Below are 18,424 nucleotides of genomic sequence, written 5' to 3' on the forward strand. Positions count from 1 at the left end.
CCCGTGGGTTGTGGCTGTCCTCTCTCAGTCCCTTGCTGCTGTCCGAGTTTTCCTTCAGTTATGGTTCATTTTCCCCTCCCTTCGGATTTTTATTCTCCTTCAATCTCTTCATGCTCCAAGGCTGGGAAAGGGGCCTTGCCACATACAACACACCATCGCAGGGCCACAGCTTCCCTCCACTCATTCCCCTCAGTGCAGTCCCAAGTTTTCCTGCACTCAGAGCTGATTTCCCCCCTCAGTTATGATTTTCATCATCCTTTCACTCTCACACCCCCAAAGCAGCCTTTCCCCTCCATGTCGTGGCTAGTGGGCATGAGGGAAGATACTTTCAAGAGCCATCTTCGCTTTGAGGTGGCAAAGGGCAGCCTCACCAAGGCAGCAGGTCGCCATGGCAGCCCTGGCTACCGGGGTACACACACCTGCCATATCCCCTCACGACAGCCCTCACGCCTCCTGTTCCCTCACGCCTCTTTCTTTGGCTCCACAGCTGCTGGTCCACAACCAAGGAGTCGGCCTCCCTATCCCAGCCATCGTGTGGTCAAGGCCTCTAGCTAGGAGGAGCAGTGTATGCCAGAGGCACTGCCAGCACAGAGGGGAACGGACAGTCCATATTAACCCTTGGGCTTCAGAGAAGCAGCAGTGGTTAAACAGGTCAGGCTGGCTGAAGCCAATATGGTCATTTGTTGCACAATAACCGGTTGAGGCTAATGTTACCTTGTCCACAGCCCCTGTGTTTTTCTCATCATATTTTCTCTCTACATTGTCTAGATTGTGAGAAATCTGGTGTAAGCCTACTCATATGGCTCAGCTCAGTGGAGTTTTATTCATGGCAAATAGGTTTCCATAGGAAGCCATTGAAATCCAACTGGCCTTCTCTGGGTCAGTTATTGGCCCAGCACCCAGTGGAATGAGACTGTGTCTGTCTGTGCTACAAATTGGACAAACACAATGCTTGTTGTGGCAACGAATGATTATGTCAGAGTTCTGATACTGTAATTACTGATAAAGGCTTCACACCCAAACCACGAAGATGGTGCAAAGTTGGGTTGAACCTAAAAGTGCCCCCACTGCATCCTCCTGAGGGAGCAGATCCCACTGTAGGGTGGTGAAGCTGGATTTGTTTAGATGTGTTCTTGCTCAAATCAAAAGGAAATTTGGCTAAGGATGCCCAAATCCACCTTTGACTGAAATGAGGGGCCCTCCTCAGTGTGACTGAAGTGATTTGTATGCACCGAGCTGTGCAGAGGAATGTCACTGATTTGTAAATGTCAAACAGGCACCGAGCAGCCCACACACGAACCTCAGTGAATTCTTACCTCTGACCCGCTCGTCGGCTCCAGCAGCTGCACAGGCGGATTTAGAGCCCCTTACTGTAAGGGCTCTCATGTCTCACACAGGCTATGGTTGATCTGAAAATGTCAAAGGGGACTGACGGTCAAGATTTCCATAAATTAGTCCCTGGCTTGCTACCTATCACATAATAGGATTCTCTGGCCAGTTAACACTGTGAAGTCAGGCATTCAGCCCAGCAGTTCCCCTGCAGCCCAGTTCCCCTGCCCCTCTCCTGAACTGGCTCAAGACCATGTGTGCAAGGGGAAGGAGTGTCTTCAGAGCTGCTTTCCTCCTTGGAGAAAAAAGGAGCAGGACAAAGAGACACTGGGCAGGGGTGAGTACACTGTCCTTTTGTCCTAGAAAGCCTTGTTTTAGTTTGGGGAACAGTTGAGGGGAGACTGTTTTGTCTGTTTCTTGTTTTGAGAAAACTGCAATCCAATCTTTCCTGGACCTAAATAATGTATATTTCTAAAGGTAGATTTCAGTACACCATGTTTTCAGCTCAGAAGTGGTTGTTATGGTTTAGGACTTGCTGAGCTGAGCATCCCCCAGCACTGGTAGAGATGTTGACTTCACTTATGAGTGGCAAAACTGCTGTTGGTTCTGCAGGGCATGTGTGCACACACCTAATGTTGACATTGTTATTACGGTTGTTGTTGTTCTGCAGCGCATGTGTGTGCTGTGATGGTATTATTGTTATGGTTATGATTAGCAATCTGTTTAAAGTTAGTAGTGGGTTGCTCACCCAAGTTGGAGCTCTCTTGTGTAAAGCACAGGGCAGGCACGTGGTAAGAAATGCTCCTGTCCTGATGGTTGTGATGGAAATGACTCAGACTTTGGTCAGAGTCCTCCTAGAGTCACAGTATGTTCCTCTTGGCCAGTGAAAAATCAGCCTGAAACTGAGTGGAAGATTCAGTGTGCAGACACAGGTAAAATTAGGTCTGGTGAAACAGGATTTAAATATTGCACAGTGCCCTATCGAAGGAGAAAAGGAGCAAAACAACAAATTTTTCAGCTGAGGCCATGTTGCCTTACTGAAACCCTCCTTAGTTCAGCACTTCTTAATTTGCTGGAAGGAATCACTAGGGACTGGTACATTCCTGTGTCTCGGCTTGGGAGAAAGGAAACTGGGCCCTTGTGTGTATGGTGGGACAAGGAGGAAGGAAAAGTCTGGAGGGGAGTTTTCTGAAGCAGCTGAGACAAACAGGTGCAAGCACAGTGGTACAAGGGCAGCAGTGTGAAGGCACAGCCTGGGGGAAAGTGGCCTCCACTACCAGCACTATCTCCAAAGCAAAAACCCTGCCTAGCTGTGAATTTGAGTGTAAAACAACTTTAAATAAGGAGTAGGGAGTCAAGTAGCAGAAAACTAGGGAATATTCCAGCAGGACTGGAATCTGTTAAGATTCAGGCAGTGGTGCAATCCTGACAACAACAATTAGAGGGCATTTTGAAGCACACATTTCTCAGAGCTTCTCCAACTTTTTTTTTTCATTGATCTATTTGTTATAAAACACAAAGTACCAGGCCCAGTCCTGAAACAGGTGGGAGGTCATAAGAAAGGAACTGTGTGGATAGTGGGGGCAGGAACCCAGACAGCCCTCCTGATGCAAGCAGCCCTGCTCCTGGATAAAAGCTGGTATCCTTCCTCAAATCCACTGGGATTCAAGCCTCTCCATGCTTTTATGAGTCTTCTGCCTTCTGTTTTCCTAGCTATTCCCTTAGCTAGATTTGAGGACTTTAGGAATCTGCCGTCCCACAGACATGGCAGAGTGTCAGCATCACGTGCTAAGTTTCCTTCCACCGCTGCCAGGCTTGAAAGACAAATACAGTGAGGGAAGAAAGAGACAGGATACAAACACCTACATCAGGACTTTTTCTGAAGCAGGCTGGGTGGCAAAACGGGAAGAATGCTAGGAATGTCCATTCTGGTTCAGTGTTGAACCTGATCCTTAAGAACACCCACAGTGTAACTACAGTCCCAGTAGGAATGGCTCGGGCCACGGTTGGATGTAACTGCTCTCTGGTTCCCTCCACAGAAGAGCAGCCTTCCCTCTCTGCCCTGGGTTCCTGACAACAGTGTTGGAAGGCACCAAAGCAACAAGATCACTGAAGGGAATATGACCACAGAGCAGGACCCAGGTACGTCAGACTCAGACCACCCTTCCCAGCACACTGCGAGTTGTTCACCTCAGCCCAAAATGATTCAGAGCACGAGGGCAGCAAACCACTGCACAGGTCCAGATGTGATACAAAGGGCGGGAAGCATATCCATAGTGCTGGACCTGGAAGCCACATGCCAATAATGATTAATTTTGCAGTGTGGGAGGGTTCAAATCAAAGGAACCATTCTGCCTGGAAAGCAGAGGCTATTTATCAGGAGATAAAATCATCTCCTGATAGGTCCACTTGTTTATTTTTAGGCAGCTCCCTACATCAGAAATTTTTTCAACCTTGACTCCCAGGTCTTGGCTGTCTGCTCCAGTGAAGGCCACAGCCCCCTGAAGCAATGAATGCACCTGCTCTGGCCCTGCTACCCTCACCAGACAAACAGCCCTCCTAGCAGTGACTTGGAACAAACTGTCTGGCAGGAAATGGGAATGAAAAGCACAAAAATCTCCTTTTCTGGGGTCAGGAGTGCCTGTTCTTGGCAATAAATCAAAGGAAGCAAATTTCCTTTGAATAGCCTGGACTTGAACAAAGACGGTCCATCTCCCAGACAAGGCAGTAGACTTTGTGACTGCAGGAAAGAGGGATGATCTTTGAAGAGCATGCACAGGGTTGTATGAGAATGTTGCCTTTTCATATTTGACTGCAGCGTGTAGATTTGTGCCACAATCCAGACAAAAACCCCCAACTGAACACTGTATTACAGAATGAGCAAAGGCTCTGGAGCACAGAAAAATTATCAAGACTTCTGCTGACCCTGCTTGCCTTTGAGTAGGGTGCCACATGATGAGCGTCCAATTGCCTGTGGTGTCCAGTCAGAATTCGCTGATATTGTTACATACCTGAATCAAAACACACCTCCCTGCCTTACTGCCCCAGAGAAGGAGCTGCCTGTTATCCTGTGAAATTTCCTCTGCTTGTCTGTCAGGGCTGCTGTGCTGTAATCTTGGAGGATAATCAACAGCGAAACCGTTCATAAATCACAGCAAACAGAAAAGACGCCGATAGGGTCTTAAATTTCAAGCCTGTGAAGCCATCATTTCAACAATGACAGTCAAAGGGGAGATTAAGAATTCTTTTACATGGAAAAGTTTTTCTTGGAAGAGCAACCCTCTCTTTTGGTTGCCTGTAACTACAGTCATGTGGATTTGATTTTTACATGGCCCTTCTGCCCGCTTGCAGGGAATGCTCTGCAGCCCCAACGGGCCTGTTCTCGCACCAAACTGGCGTGTGGAGGGACAGCGGCGGGATTGGAATAAGGCATCAAAAATGGAGGATTAAGGCTTTGCCCAGTGCTAGCAGAGGCCAAATGGGCTGCCTGTTTGGGAGGCAGTGGCAAGATGTTCCAGACCCCTCTTGGCTCAAGTCCACCATGCCTCTGGGCCCAACTGCAGAATGGGACGAAGACTGGTGCCTTGTTTCATGGTGCAAGTATTTGGAGATTAACCGTACTTGCACCTCATGGTGTTTAAAGCTGTGAGGGTATTGTGAAGTCTGTCGCCAAAAAGGGAATGGAGGGCTGGATTAACACCCCACCTGGAGGGCAGGTGATCTGTTTCTGATCCAAATGGAGTCTCGTCCTGCCCTGTTCATTTGGACCAAGTGCTGTGCTAGGAAGAAAGGAGGGAGACTGTGTAGTTCTTGCATTCCCTGCTGTGGATGTTGCCCAGCAGTGAGAGCCTGATGCAGGGGGAGCAGGGGAAGAAACACCAAGTGGAGGACTATGGTCTGTATGCATTTACTGTGCTTCCTTCAGATAGTCTTCCATTTATAGTGGGGATGAGGTGGCTCTCTGCTGGTTTGTTTACTCTCCCCAATTTCTAAACATGCACTGTGCTTCCTGCTTCTGCTTTTCTAGCCTGCTTGCTCTTGTGACAAACAAGGGAAAATATCACAGTGGGAAGGATGCTTCTGTTCCAAGCATGGTGAAAGAAGACCACACCAAAAGGTACTCTGAAGAATTAAAAACTCTTTGAAAAAGCAAGTATTTCATAGCTTAAGATTTTCTGGAATTTTTTTCAAATGGCAGATGCATGGATAACTGAGGATAACCCTGCCCAAGAAAATAAAACACTTTTTTTCCAGATTTTTCTTGTATGCAACTATTTAAAACACAGGACCAGAGCAGAGATGTAAAGCCTCACTGAACAGCATAGAGATGAAATTCTTGACTCAACAAATAGGTGTCATTATAAGAACTCTTACGGTTTGTATTCTTGGCTAGTCTGTTGTGATAGTGTTGTGTCTCTTTGATTTATGACACATTATTCCCTCCTGTAATGTCTAACAGTCAACGGCACATTTCTTCTCCAGCTATCCACCCCATTTAGCACATTTATAAAGTTTGGAAGGACAACAACAGCTCTCAGATTGCCTTTTGGGATGTGGCACGTTGAAAATGGCATAATGCAGTGACACGTGATGGACAATGGGGGAGATGGTCTCATAGCTCTGTTTCCTCCTGCTCTAAATCAGGTATGACATGAAAGAAATTATTTGGCACCATATGGTGACCTGAGGATTGGAAGGCCGTCTTCTTCCAAGAGCAGTAGCTGTCAACCTGTCACTTGTGGAAGAAAACCAAGAAAAGCAATTCTAGTCAGCTTAAATTCACTGTAGAGGAGCTGTGTTGCTGCTGAGAGTCCGCAAATGGGGGAGAAAAAGTCAGAACTCACTGTCCTAACTTTTCAAGTTAAAAGTCTTTGGTTCCCATGCCTAAGCTAATACCCCGCTGAAAACCAACCTGAGCATTTCTCCTAGTGAGAGTGTGGGAGCTGAGAATGGATCCTTCCTGAAGGCTGTCAGTCCATAGATGCTGTAACTCAGTGAATTCATTGTTGGAGGTCGTTTGCTGAAAAGTCTCCTACTTGTTTATCCTCATCAGCAGGCTCTTAGCAGATCCATCATGCACAGCCCTCCTCTGGGGCTGTCTAGGGGTGAGCAGGTATCACTGGGAATCCACTCAGCCTTTTCTGATTTCCGTAATCAGAGGCAGAGAGAGCCTGACCTCTGTGTGGTGCTCAGAGGGGCTGACCCGGGTACCTCTCACCAGTGTCTGCTGTATCCAGCTGCTCAACAGATGGGGCTGAGCCAAACCCCCCCAGCACGGGATTCAGGCTTGGGCAGTCAGAGCTCTCTGAAGTCACTGAATTGCCATCAAGGTTTCAGCGTTGGTGAATGGCCAAGTGTGGTCACCTGTCCCCTGGCAGCTGGGCTGAGACCACTGGAGTCATCAGGTAAATTACTTTGAATTGATGACCTGCAGACTTAAAGCTCTGCAACCCAGTTCCCATTATGCACCCAGCTCCCATTTCCTTTTGTATTTCCCTCATAGAAAAGTAACAGGAAAAGCTATTACTGGCTTTATGAAATGTAAGTTCATACAGTGTTTCCTATAAGACTTCAAGCAACTCCTTGTTAAAGCAGATAAGTTAATCTGTCTTTTGATTCAGGTCACAGTACGTTTTCAGCTTTAAATCACCACAGTACAGTAACTAATGGCATTTGCCATAGAAATGATGCTTAAAAAACAAGGAATCTGAGCAATTACTAGATGTATATTCCTGGTGAAAACAACCCACATAAAGACAGTGTCAGGGAAAAGGATGATTGATCATCTGGATTTTTCTCCCTTGTGTTTTCTTGCCCACTTTCTCCACAGTGTACTATTAACTGGTGCACAATTATCGTAATGAAACCTGCCAGTGGATTTTTCCACATGAGGAACTCTGGCACTGTCAGGAGGGGCTCAGCAGGGCTTTTTATGCATGGAGGCAGAAACTGCACAGCCAGAGCAGTACAGTCCCTTCAGGCATTCAACTTTCTAAAATACCAAAGTAAGAGTTTTACCAGAGCTGGGTTTTTTTTCCACTTTGACTTCTTGATAGAATGCTGTATGTTCCAGTCTTGTCTCAGAGCTCATTAATGTCAATGCAAAGACTTCTGGTGACTTTAATTAGAAGTGGTCTGAACCCTAAAGCTGATCAAAACTTCCACCAAACTCTAAATATGGAGGTGTTCTGTTTGTATTGCAGATACAATATTTGGCTACAAGGCAGGGATGCTTGGAACCGTTTTCTCTATGCTCTCTGTGCATCTTTTAGAAGCCTGGTAGTTTCACTGGATTGTTTTTAATTATAGTTTTTTCTTATTAGGTTAAAAAAATTGGCCAGTTTCAATGTCAATGTAAAACAGAAGCAACTGACAGCTCCTGAAGTCAATGAGTGAAATTTGGCATCTCTTACAGTAGGTGTAGTTTTGTTCAGCTGTTGGCCACTGGTGTGAGAGAGTTTGTTCTCATGGTACATCTGCTCCACCCACATGCCACAGCCCCATGGAAAAAGTTCTGATGCTGAACCTGCACTGTGGATTTTGCTGTGTGCAGGGCAAGTCCATGAAGCAATGAGAAGCAAAGAAAATCAATGTGCAATAGAAAAAATGTGCAATACAGAGAGATTTTATTTCAAGCCTGTTAGAGGAGGAAAAAAAAAAAAAAAATCAGGGACAAACCCAAAGCTTGGACCTCAGAGTTTCTCACTGAACGGTATCGTTCCAAACTGCCTTTGGAAAGGTGTGTCACTTGTTCTCCAGACTGCCACAACACCCTGGGATGCTGTAAAAATAGCTGGCAGTGCCTGACTGACAGGCAGGAGACGTGTGACCCTAAATTATGGTGTTTTCCTTTTCATGATGAAATGAATGCTGCCTTAGACAGAGGCTGAAATACATCTGTTTGCGGTGGGAGTGCCATTTTAGGCCCGTTGCTTTTTGAAACTGGGGTTGGAATTGCCAGGGATCAGCAGAGCTATGGGCTCACAAAGAGGGCACTGTCTTTGAGGAATCTTTACATAAGCCCTGCACAACCAAGGCAACAGGAGTTTGCACAGCTGCTGCTGGAAGCAAACATGTACTTTTAGCTGACCTGGGCTGATGACTTCGGGCGTTAAATCTGACGCTTTCCAGATGTACAGACTTCTCCTGCCACAGTCCCCAAACATTCAGTCCCCAGGTAAAAAGGAAAATAATAACAATAATAATAGCAATAGTAAAAAGGCACTATAAATACCACACTGTAGTGTATATTCCAGACCTGACATTTATAGGTTGCATGGTCCAGTTCAAAGGTGAGTGGCATTATCTTCTCTAAGAGGTGTGTTTTGAACTACACTTGGTTCAGAGCTAATTAGTGCTGCATCTGTATTGCATCTCATCTCTGATCAAGCACCTTGTTCAGAAAAGGTGGCTAAATATCTGGACCTGTGGGGAATTGGCAAATGTCTGTCTGTGAGCATAAGACCCCAGGGAATAGCCTCAAATCTGTGCTGAGCCCGGAAGCATTCACAGGACCAAAGGCATCTTGCCAAATAATCAGAAAATTAAGTTTTGTGCTTTGTGGCAAAACAAAACCGTGCACATCAAGGGACAGATTTACCAGCAAGGATGGGGTGGGATGCTTGTGAAATATTCTCACTGGAAAAGAGACAGGGAACAGGCTGGCTGCTCCCCCACCCCGTGTCCTGACTCTGTGTGTGCTGCTGCAGGCTGCAAGCTGTGCTGTGGAAGTCACTGATCACTGCACAGCAGGCTTTGGGTTGACATTGTTCACTTGATTCTCAGAAGGAAGTGGAACCTCATCCTTGCTCCAGACCCAGCATAAATTGCTTTCCTCCCTAGACTGGTTATTTTTAACAGTAATTCCTGCCCTTGTGCATCCCTGCAGCCTTTGGATGTTCTTAGGAAGGGTGATTAAAGGGTGTGGGATGCTTGAAGGGGATCATTTATTTTATTCCATTTTATTTAGGTGTGGTATTTATAAAGGCTCTAAAATTGGCAGTGAGAGAAAGGCAAATAGTCTTCTAAAGTGGAGACTGCCCCAAAACAGACAGCTGCAGCCCAGCCTCTCCTTATTTTCCCTGCCAGTTCTCTCAAGCATGACCTGGTTTGAGGACCACCTTCAATGAGATCAAAAGGTGATTTTCCCTGTGCTTGCTCCACATGCCACTTCACTTTCACACCACCTGTCAGCTGGATGGCGAGTGAGACAGGAATGAATTCTGGCCTCCCTTACTTGAACCATGAACAGCTCCAGGAAAGACAATGATGCTGTGAAGGTGAAATTAGATCCAAGAGAACCTACAAAGCCCTGGAGATGTGTTCTTGCCATGGTGAGCTGAGGTATCCAGGAAAATGGTTACTCAAAACTCTCTCATCAACTGGGCATTCTTTAATCTCCCCTTCCCAGTGTGTTGCATGTCATCCTGTGAAAGGATCCTGGAATTTTGAAGGCATACAGAGCATGGCTGTTTGGTGCTCATTTCTGCAGAACTTTTCAGCTACAAAGCAGTGAGCTTCTCACATCTTCCTTCCTTATTTCTCTTGGTTTCTTAATAACAGCAGTGCAGTGAAAGGGAGGTTTGCTCTCTTGAAATCTTTTTCTCTCTGGCTGTCAAGAAACACCAATGTTTCCAAATTTTTCATGGAATAAAATTTCAAACCATCTTGCTCTGCAGAGGGAAATAAGTTTTGCTCCAACATTTTTTGATCAAAATGTATGGTATGCTCCAAATTTATGTATTTCACTTTAGTTTGTTCAATTAACCCTAAAAGCTTTGCTTTTACTCCACTCAACGCTGAACATCAGCCTTGAATTGTATTTCCTTCTAGCAGCTCTCATGAAGTAACTTAATACCTGTATTTTTTCAGGGAACAATGTGTAGCTGCTGTCATGTCTCACAGACCTTAAGAGTCTCTGCACCATGGCAGATGGAGTCCTTGAGGAAACAGCCTGCAGGAAAGATGAGACATCTAAACCACAGCCCAGTGAGACTGTGTACTTACAGGAAAATGAGGTTTTAATGGTTTATTGAACACATTCAAACCAAAACATAGTTTCTGATTTTGTTCCAAATAGCCCTGAAGAAAATATTTCTTCTTGACTTTCCTTAATTGAAAAAAAAAATTAAAAAGGGTATATTTATTTCTCTATTGTGAAAGAAAAGAAGGTTTAAAATCAGGATGTTTTTCTCCCTGAAAATTTCAATTTTGTGAAAACTGCCTCTTGACTGGGCAGTCTTCCCAAAGGGAATCCCCAGCCAGCCCCAGTGCTAATATCAAGTGCACAGTGTTTGGAGCTGATCCAAAGGTCATTCACGCCCTTAGACATTTTTATCGTGGACTTGAATAAACTTTGGACCAGGCTCTTTTGGCAAGAGCATGCACAGTCTGGAACCTAAAAATAAATCCTGATTTGGAGCCATCCTCAGCTTTCGAGTCACCATGATGGTACATTGGTATGAGCTTGTTAGAGAGGTGATGAGGTGATTTGGTCTCCTCTCTGGCCAGAGAATCTTTAGCTGCTTGTTGAAATAAACAGTGGAGAAGATGATGTTCCACAAGCTCAATGTTAAGACCTCTTGATGAAGAATTTTCCTGTGAAGCATCAGCCCTGGAAGGTTGAGATGGAAGGTGTTGTCTCAAGGGATGATCTGGTTTTCTCTTCAAGAAGATTTTCAGCAGTAATAGCTCCTGGAATATGTAAGACTGTCATCCTCAGTCCTAGGAAATGGAGAGGACCCTCCATGATGCAGTTTGTCTGCAGCAGTAGTTTGGGGGCCAGCAAAAGGGGCTGTGCCAGAAGGGAAGAAAAACTGGTCAAAGCACAGAATTTACACTTTTCCTTTTTTGTCTCCTGTCCATGATCTGAGGCATTCACAGGAGTCCAAGGTGAGAAGAAAACACCGAGTAACAATGAATCTCTATCCTGCCATTCACCATTGCTGTGCACCGTGAAGGGATCGCTCTGAAATTCTGACAGGGAATCTCATGCTGTAATTACCATGCCTAAACCCTTTCACCTGGAGTTCACTCCAGCTCTCTAAAATGACCTGAGTCAGATCTGTGTGTGGAAAAAGCAAAGTGTTTCCAGCATCTCAATTTTATTTCTACTGGCACAAGGGTTTCCTTGTGTCTGGTGCTGCTTGCTGGCTGATGAACCCTTGGCTGAACACAAGTAACTGGTCACTTGCTGAGGCTGTGTAAGTGGCCACATGAGGGAGAGAGGTGGAGAAAGTTACAGGCCCTTAGTCAGGTGGCAGTGGGCTTGCTTGTGCCTACAGACTGTGGTGGATGTCAGTCCTAATTCCGACAGTGCTAGTGACCACATCCTGCTGGAGCAATGTTGGTGGCTGTGGTTAAGCCACCAGGAAGTCCATCCAAAGGGCTCCATCTTCAACTAGTTGGTCTATTTCCTTCCTATTTATCTTTTTCTATCCTGGGTATCAAATACTTTGTTTTCTGTCAAGAAAGAAGAAGGAGTTTGCCCTCTCCATGAGGTTTATGGCCACCACTCTTTTCTTTGGGTGCTTCATAACTGGTTGCTGTGATTCTCCTGATTCCCAAGACAGATCTCTCAGCTGCAGCAGTCCCAGTTTAAGGGTGTTAAGTTGTGGCAGTAATAATGCTGGCCCTGGTGAGAATACAAATGTGTAGTTTGTTGATCCTGGCCTGCAGAGCAGTACTACTGCCTGGCAACTACACCACAAGAGCTGGCAGGCAGACTGATTTCCAGCTCACTGCTCTGAAAGGGGAAAGGGTGTTTTCAAATTTCTTTTTTCCCTCCATCTCCTCCAAATCAGAGCCTGCCAGGAAGCTTTGGAGAGAAGCTCTGGTGTTCATCTGTGCCTCCCAAGCTGAGTATGATGGCCAGGCTGTTCCTCTAGGACTTGGAGACCCAGCAAAATCTCCTGGGTCTCAGCAGTGGGTGGGGGTCACTGGAGGTTGAATGTGAGCAGCATGTGGGGCAGTGAAGAACTGCAGTCCTGAAAAAACATATTTTTGAGGGATTCCTGCCAGAAGTGGGGGTCACTTCTAATTATCCACTGGTCAAACAGGCTAATTCTAAAAGCTGGAGCAGGGTTTCAGATCCTTGTGTGGTCAGACATTGCAGTGAGCATCACACACTGGTTCCCTGTCACTGAAGAACTGAAGCACACACCAAAAATGCTTGGCTGAATCAGGTTGTGCTTAGATGTCCTGTGGCTTACTGTGAATTACCCCTGCTGAAGGACATCAGGGACACATTCTGGACCGGCAGTATGTCACACCTCCACTCTGCATTGCCTAAGGATGTGAAGTACTTCAATAACTCAAGAGGGAAAGATGCATATTTCTGTCCTGTACCACTGATATTTTCTGAATCTACAGTGTTCAATCCAGGTCCTTTGGTACTTCTAGGGACACGTTACATTCAGTTAGCCTAAGGTTGTATTTTGCATCTGGTTTAATGGGACTGTCCTGTCTGACAGGGAGAGGCAGAAACTGTGGAGAAATTAAGCTTATGAGCCATGTCTGTTGCTGGCACTTTGCCACCACCCCCTCTACAAGGAAACCTGCAAACTCTTTTTGGGAGCAGCATATTGTCCTAAGTACAATCATGTGTTTGCTGCATAGAGAACTTAAATGTGTGTGTGTGTGTGTGTGTGTGTGTGTGTGTGTGTGTGTGTGTGTGTGTTAGGGGCCAGCTTTTCATTGAAGCCTGGTCCCATTTCAGTGTCTCTTCCTGAATGTTCAGTGTTCAGAGGCCTGAGCTAAATATGAGTGAAAATGTGCCAGGGGGCTTTGCTGGGGTTGCTCACCAGCAGAACAACAGTGCCAGCAAATTAGGGAGAAAACAAGCACCACCTGATTTGTTCTTGCCCAAGGGCAACACTCATTTATGCATCCTGTTTGCTCCATATAACATGGGTACACATATGTTACCATGTCCAACCAGCTACAAAAATGCTGTGCATCCTTGGGGGCCCTTGGGAGGCCTGGCATTATCTTTTCTCAGCATGTCAGTGAAATGTTTACATCCATGGGGCACAGTGTGAATTAGACATTGCTCCATAGCAGAGCTTTCTGATTTAGTTCAGGATGGGGCAAATGCAGAGCACAGAACAGCCCCCATGCAGATGTTCTTGTGTTTCTTTGAAATGTTTAAATTATCTGCAGGGCTCCATACGGAAGCAAAGCCCTGGTCCAGTGGAGTTAAGGTGACACTGCTTCCTCTCTGCCCAAGGATCTTTACTTAAATGCACTCTTATGGTCTGTGAATTTTAGGTAGCTTTTTCTCTAATTTACCTTTGACAGCAATACCATCTCCAGCCTTGACAATTTGCAGTATCAACCTGTCAGCTTTTGTGAAGATGATAAAAAAGTCTCCACACCTTAGAGCTGCACCATGGTTTGGAACTGGCTTGGGATGGGATGTCAGTTTGCACAAAATACACCCAGGAACACTTTACCTGCCCTCAGGGAACAGCCACCTCAGGGGAAAAGGCAGCAGCTGTTCCATGCTTCACATAAGTAGTGATAGAAAAATGTATGGCTGAAACTTCAGAGGGGGATCTGTGTTGGCAAAAGTTAATTGCCCTGTTTGAAAATGGTTTAAACAGAAAGGTTAATGCCCAGGGATTGTACAGGCACAACCTTGATTTTCCATCTGCTTTGATGTCTCAATTAGTAGAACTCAGGGCAAGGGCGAGGGGGTAACAAACTCCTTGGATGTTTCCAGCTTTTTTGGGGGGGAAGAAAAAAAAGATTTATTTATTAGAATAGGCAGGTCACAATTTAACTGAAAGATTGTTAAAGGAATTCAGAGCCTGTGGGATTTATGACAAGGTGATGAAAGAGGAACTCTGATAGTTACTCAATAAGCTTCTTTTTCCAAGAACATAAAGTTTAAAAAAATAAATTTTAAAATGAGGATTTTTTTTTTTTATGAATGGGTTCTTGTGGTGTGCAGGCTGCTAACACTATCAACATTGTTTCTGGGGAACTCCAGGCATCTAATCAATCTTCATTCTGTAAGAAAACGTTCCAAATTATACGAAAACCACATGGCTTCTCCTGTTTGTAGGGAAAAACCTGACCTGACCCCATCTGTGCTCCAGAATGGCTGAGTTCCCACCTTAGGACTAATTCCAACAAGAGCTGTGATCCATTTTCATTGTCCTAGCACACAGAAGAAGGCACTTTGTGTAAAGATGCAGCTTTCCTTAGAATCCCAATGAGGGAGCTGTTCCAAGGAACATGTGGAGGGAAAGATGGGACTGGGATCATTACCGTGGACACCAGGGCATTCCGGGCCGTTCGTGTCCTTCTAATTATCTGCCTGAGTTCCCCTGCAGACTCCTTGCTGCCAGATCATTCCCACAGGTTCCATTCCTGTCTGCTCCTGCTCCAGCACTGCCCAGCCCTCGCTGGCTGCTTCCACAGGGCACGTTACAGTCCTGCTTTAAACTGCACATGGGTTGGGAGCAGCCACCTTCAGACAACATCTCTTCCAACATTCTGAGGGCAGTTCCTTTCTACACACACCCATCATGCCATAGACATGGTGGGTGTAAAATAAATGTTTGTTATATGCGTATCTATAAAAACGCAAGTTCACAAAGCAAAATGTGTTTTTTTCCTTTGAAGAAAAGGGATTTCTGCTGAAAAGGTGTTACCCTTTGAAGACTAGTAGTTTGTCTCATAAATTACCCTGCTGTTTCCTCAAGTTCTTGTGCAGAAGTGTTGTGCACTCTGGTCACTAGTTTCAAAGCCTAGTTCAAACCAAAGCAAACTGCAACAAGTCATCTCTGGAAAGAGACTGCACTGTGAATACCTCTGGGGATCAAAAGAGAGAAGCTACCGACAAGACAAATGAGTTGGCTCTTTAGACACAGGCTGCAGTGACAGGGCTTGCTTCCAGTTTCCAAACTTCAGCAAACATAGGAGACAATTTCAGATTCTACATCTTGGGTTATAAGAACAGGGAGCAACGTGTAAATAAAATTAAAGGCAACATGATGTAACAGAGCACTAGACTGGGATCCCTCAGGTGGCTGGACTAGCTGGGTCATAGGAGCCTCTCTGTGCTTCATTTTTCCACAGGACATCCTGCTCTTTTGCAGCAGACTTTGGCAGAGAGCAGGATTAATTAATAAAAGAAAATAATCCTTCACATAAGAAAATCTTTTTCATTCAGCCTTACATAAAGAAACCCCTCTTCAGTTGCTCATAGCACAAACTGCCATTACAAGAACTGAAATCTGTCCTTGTGTGTTTTCCTTCTTGTCCTGCTGCTGTCCCTGATAAGCTGCAGTCCCTGATTAGCCACACCTGAGGTGGTCATTTGCCCTGAGAGCATCAGTGGCCCTGAGAGCTTCACCTGGGGCCTCCACCCACACTCTGTGCCAAGGGGTGGGTCCTTGACTCCAACTCAGCTCAGACCTGAGGCTCTCCTCTCTCCAAGCTGTGCTGTAGGGATGTCTGCCCATGGATTTTGTTGATGTGGTTCCTGAATTGTTGGCTGTTCTTGTCTTGACCCTGGGTATTCCTTGAGCTTGGTGATGACTGGACTGTGTCTGACCCTGCCCTGAATTCCCAGCCTGTGCTGTGGATTCAGGTGAAGTTGGCTGCCACCTGCACTGCTCTGCTCACTCCTCTCAGGTATGCTGGGGCTGGGGCTGGTTGGCACAGGCCTGGCACTGCTGGCCTGGTTACTCTGCTTGGTGTTTGGCTCCCTCTCCTGAAAGGAGCAGCAGGCTTTTGGTGCTCCCTGACAAGCCCTCATGCAGAAAGAAGATGCCCAGTTAGCAAAGGAACTGTTGTGAATAATTGTGTCCTTTCAGGTCACAGCACTCTCAGGCTTTACTGACTTTCCTGGCTGGATCTGCTTCAGGCTCTGCCTGTTTCAAGACTTACTCTTTTTTCCCTCTGTCTGCGGGCAGCAGCAGGTGTTTGGAGAAGTCTTGCAGAGCTGATGCTTCATGGGTTGGTGACACATTACTGAGTTCATTAGGCTGCTACAGCTGACTCAGGTTACCTGCCCTCTTCAACCCTTCCGGAGGCCAGAAGGCTGAGGCCCTCTCCTTTAACATTAAAATAATAATAATAAAAATTAAATCATACATGCAGCTAGTATGGAGCTTGTGTGCATATCTGAGTCATATCTGGATTGTTAGACAAGGTATCCACAATGTCACCCTCCTGCCTCAGCCTAGCAGTGCCAAATGCCCCAGCACTCTGCCTCCCTGGCACTGGCAGCACAGATGTCCCCCACCCGTGCCTTGGCTCTGCGTGGCCTCACGTGCACACAGGGGTAGCTAGTGAGTAGCTCCAGGGTCTGCTGCAAGGCCCTTTATTCCCACCAAAAAGGGGAGAAGGAAAATAACTCCTCTGAGGTGAACCTGCCTGTACAAATGTTTTCCTACTTGAATGTTTTCTGAAATATAAACCACCTGCCATCTGGGTAAATACACCTCAAGGAGAAGGAGGTAGTGTCTGGGGCAGGTAAGCCTGCCTGGACCTTCTCAAACATATTTGGAAAAACAGAGTCAACTGGAAAAAACTAAATATCGGTGCTTCAGCACTGCTGTACTGGTCTTAGTTGCCCAGAAAGCTTTGGTAACCAGCATTCATATGACCAAACCAAAATATTTAATGGTATGTACAGGCTCAAACATCTCTCAGTGGACCAGTCTGTCTTAGCAGCTGCTAAGGCTGGTATCTGAATGCTGTGCTGAAAGGTGAGGGATGGAGAAATACTTTACTACATCCTGACATCCCTCTGGCCTTCAACCATGTTTACACTTCTCTTGACAATCTGCTTATATTTTTTTTTTCTGGAGTGCCAGGATTCGGTGCCATTTAAGGCCCTGGCATTCAATGTGCTGCACAGCAACCCTCAAAATGTACAAAGCAAAGGTGTCAGGGAGATAGTTCACCATTGTTTTGGTTTAGATGGCTGCAAAAGCTGTGGCACATGTCCCCTTATGACTGTTCCTTAGCCATGTGAGCAAGTGGTTTGTCCCAGGTCAAATTTGGGGCAGAGTGAGGCCTAAATAGCCTGACTGCTGCTTTTTTTACTTCCCACCCTGCAGGCTATGAAAAAACACTGTGATTTTATTTATCCAGGAGACCCAGGCTGCCCTGACAGCCAGACTGGTTCCCTGAATGAGGGAAAAAAAGGGCATAATTTTGAACCCTGTGGAACACACATGTGCTTGCTCTCTCCTTCTTAAATATCATCAAGGAAAACTGAGAAAATTCAGCAAGAAATGTGTTTTGAGCTTTCCTTGTCTACCTTCGGTGTGTTTTTGTTTCTTTCCAAAACAGTTAGATTTCCAGACAAAAAGAATTGGGACTTTGCTTTGAGTTTCTTGGCTCTTCTCAGTTCATGTTTCCCTGGCCATTCCTTTATTCAAACAGAGGCTTTTGTACGTAGCACATGAAGTTGAACCGAGGGCAAATATTATTACAGTCTCATGTTCTGAACTGACACCAACCAAGCCTCCCTCTGCAGTGCTCCAGCAGGATTTCATGTCAAGTTGTTCCCCTGCTCCAAAGGTCTGACTGTGCCCTTCTTCAGCACAGTCCTTGCGTCCTTTCACTCCGCAGGGCAGGAGTGTGAGCGGTGCTGTTGAGAGAACATTCCCTGCCTGACTCAGACTGGGTTATACAGCTGATATCCAGGTGCTTTGTTTGAGGAAGGAAAGTGCTGAGACTTTCAGTGGCCTTCAGAGTCAGAAGAGGGAAAGCAGCAGGTAGATCTGGACCCCGACCAGGGTGGGCAGGGAGCAGTACAGAGTTCAGAAATCCAAGTGGTTTGAAGGAAAGGCACTCCTCCAGGGACAGGGTGGAAAAAATAACTGGAGGATAGCATCCAAGACCAGCCTTGAAGCTGCTAATAGTCTCTTCATTATCCCTCTCCACTTTCATCTGACTCTTTTACCATTTTGCCTTTTGTTGATGCCTTCCTCTTTCAGCTGTTCCACTAATTACTTCCTTGCTTAACTTTGAAGCCCTCCGTGGCTGTTCCTTATTTTCCTTTTCAGCTGCTTGATTGTTTTCATCCTTTGCTCTCCTCTTTAGCAGCAGCAAAAAGATGGTAAGCAGAAGA

The 18,424-nt window shown here is 45.9% G+C and overlaps 1 protein-coding gene across 1 annotated transcript in view; it reads left to right on the top strand.

Moving 5' to 3' along the window:
• Positions 1–15,715: 15,715 nt before the first annotated feature.
• CCDC92 (coiled-coil domain containing 92) overlaps positions 15,716–18,424 on the top strand; it is a 100,310-nt gene continuing 97,601 nt past the window's right edge. The window contains exon 1 of the mRNA XM_088064835.1: positions 15,716–15,972. The gene's annotated coding sequence lies outside the window, so the exon portion shown is untranslated. The remainder of the gene's footprint in view (positions 15,973–18,424) is intronic.

Source organism: Pseudopodoces humilis, chromosome 20, assembly GCF_049639895.1.
Source record: "Pseudopodoces humilis isolate 2021_Gansu_Grassland_sample_001 chromosome 20, ASM4963989v1, whole genome shotgun sequence".
NCBI classification, from domain to species: domain Eukaryota; kingdom Metazoa; phylum Chordata; class Aves; order Passeriformes; family Paridae; genus Pseudopodoces; species Pseudopodoces humilis.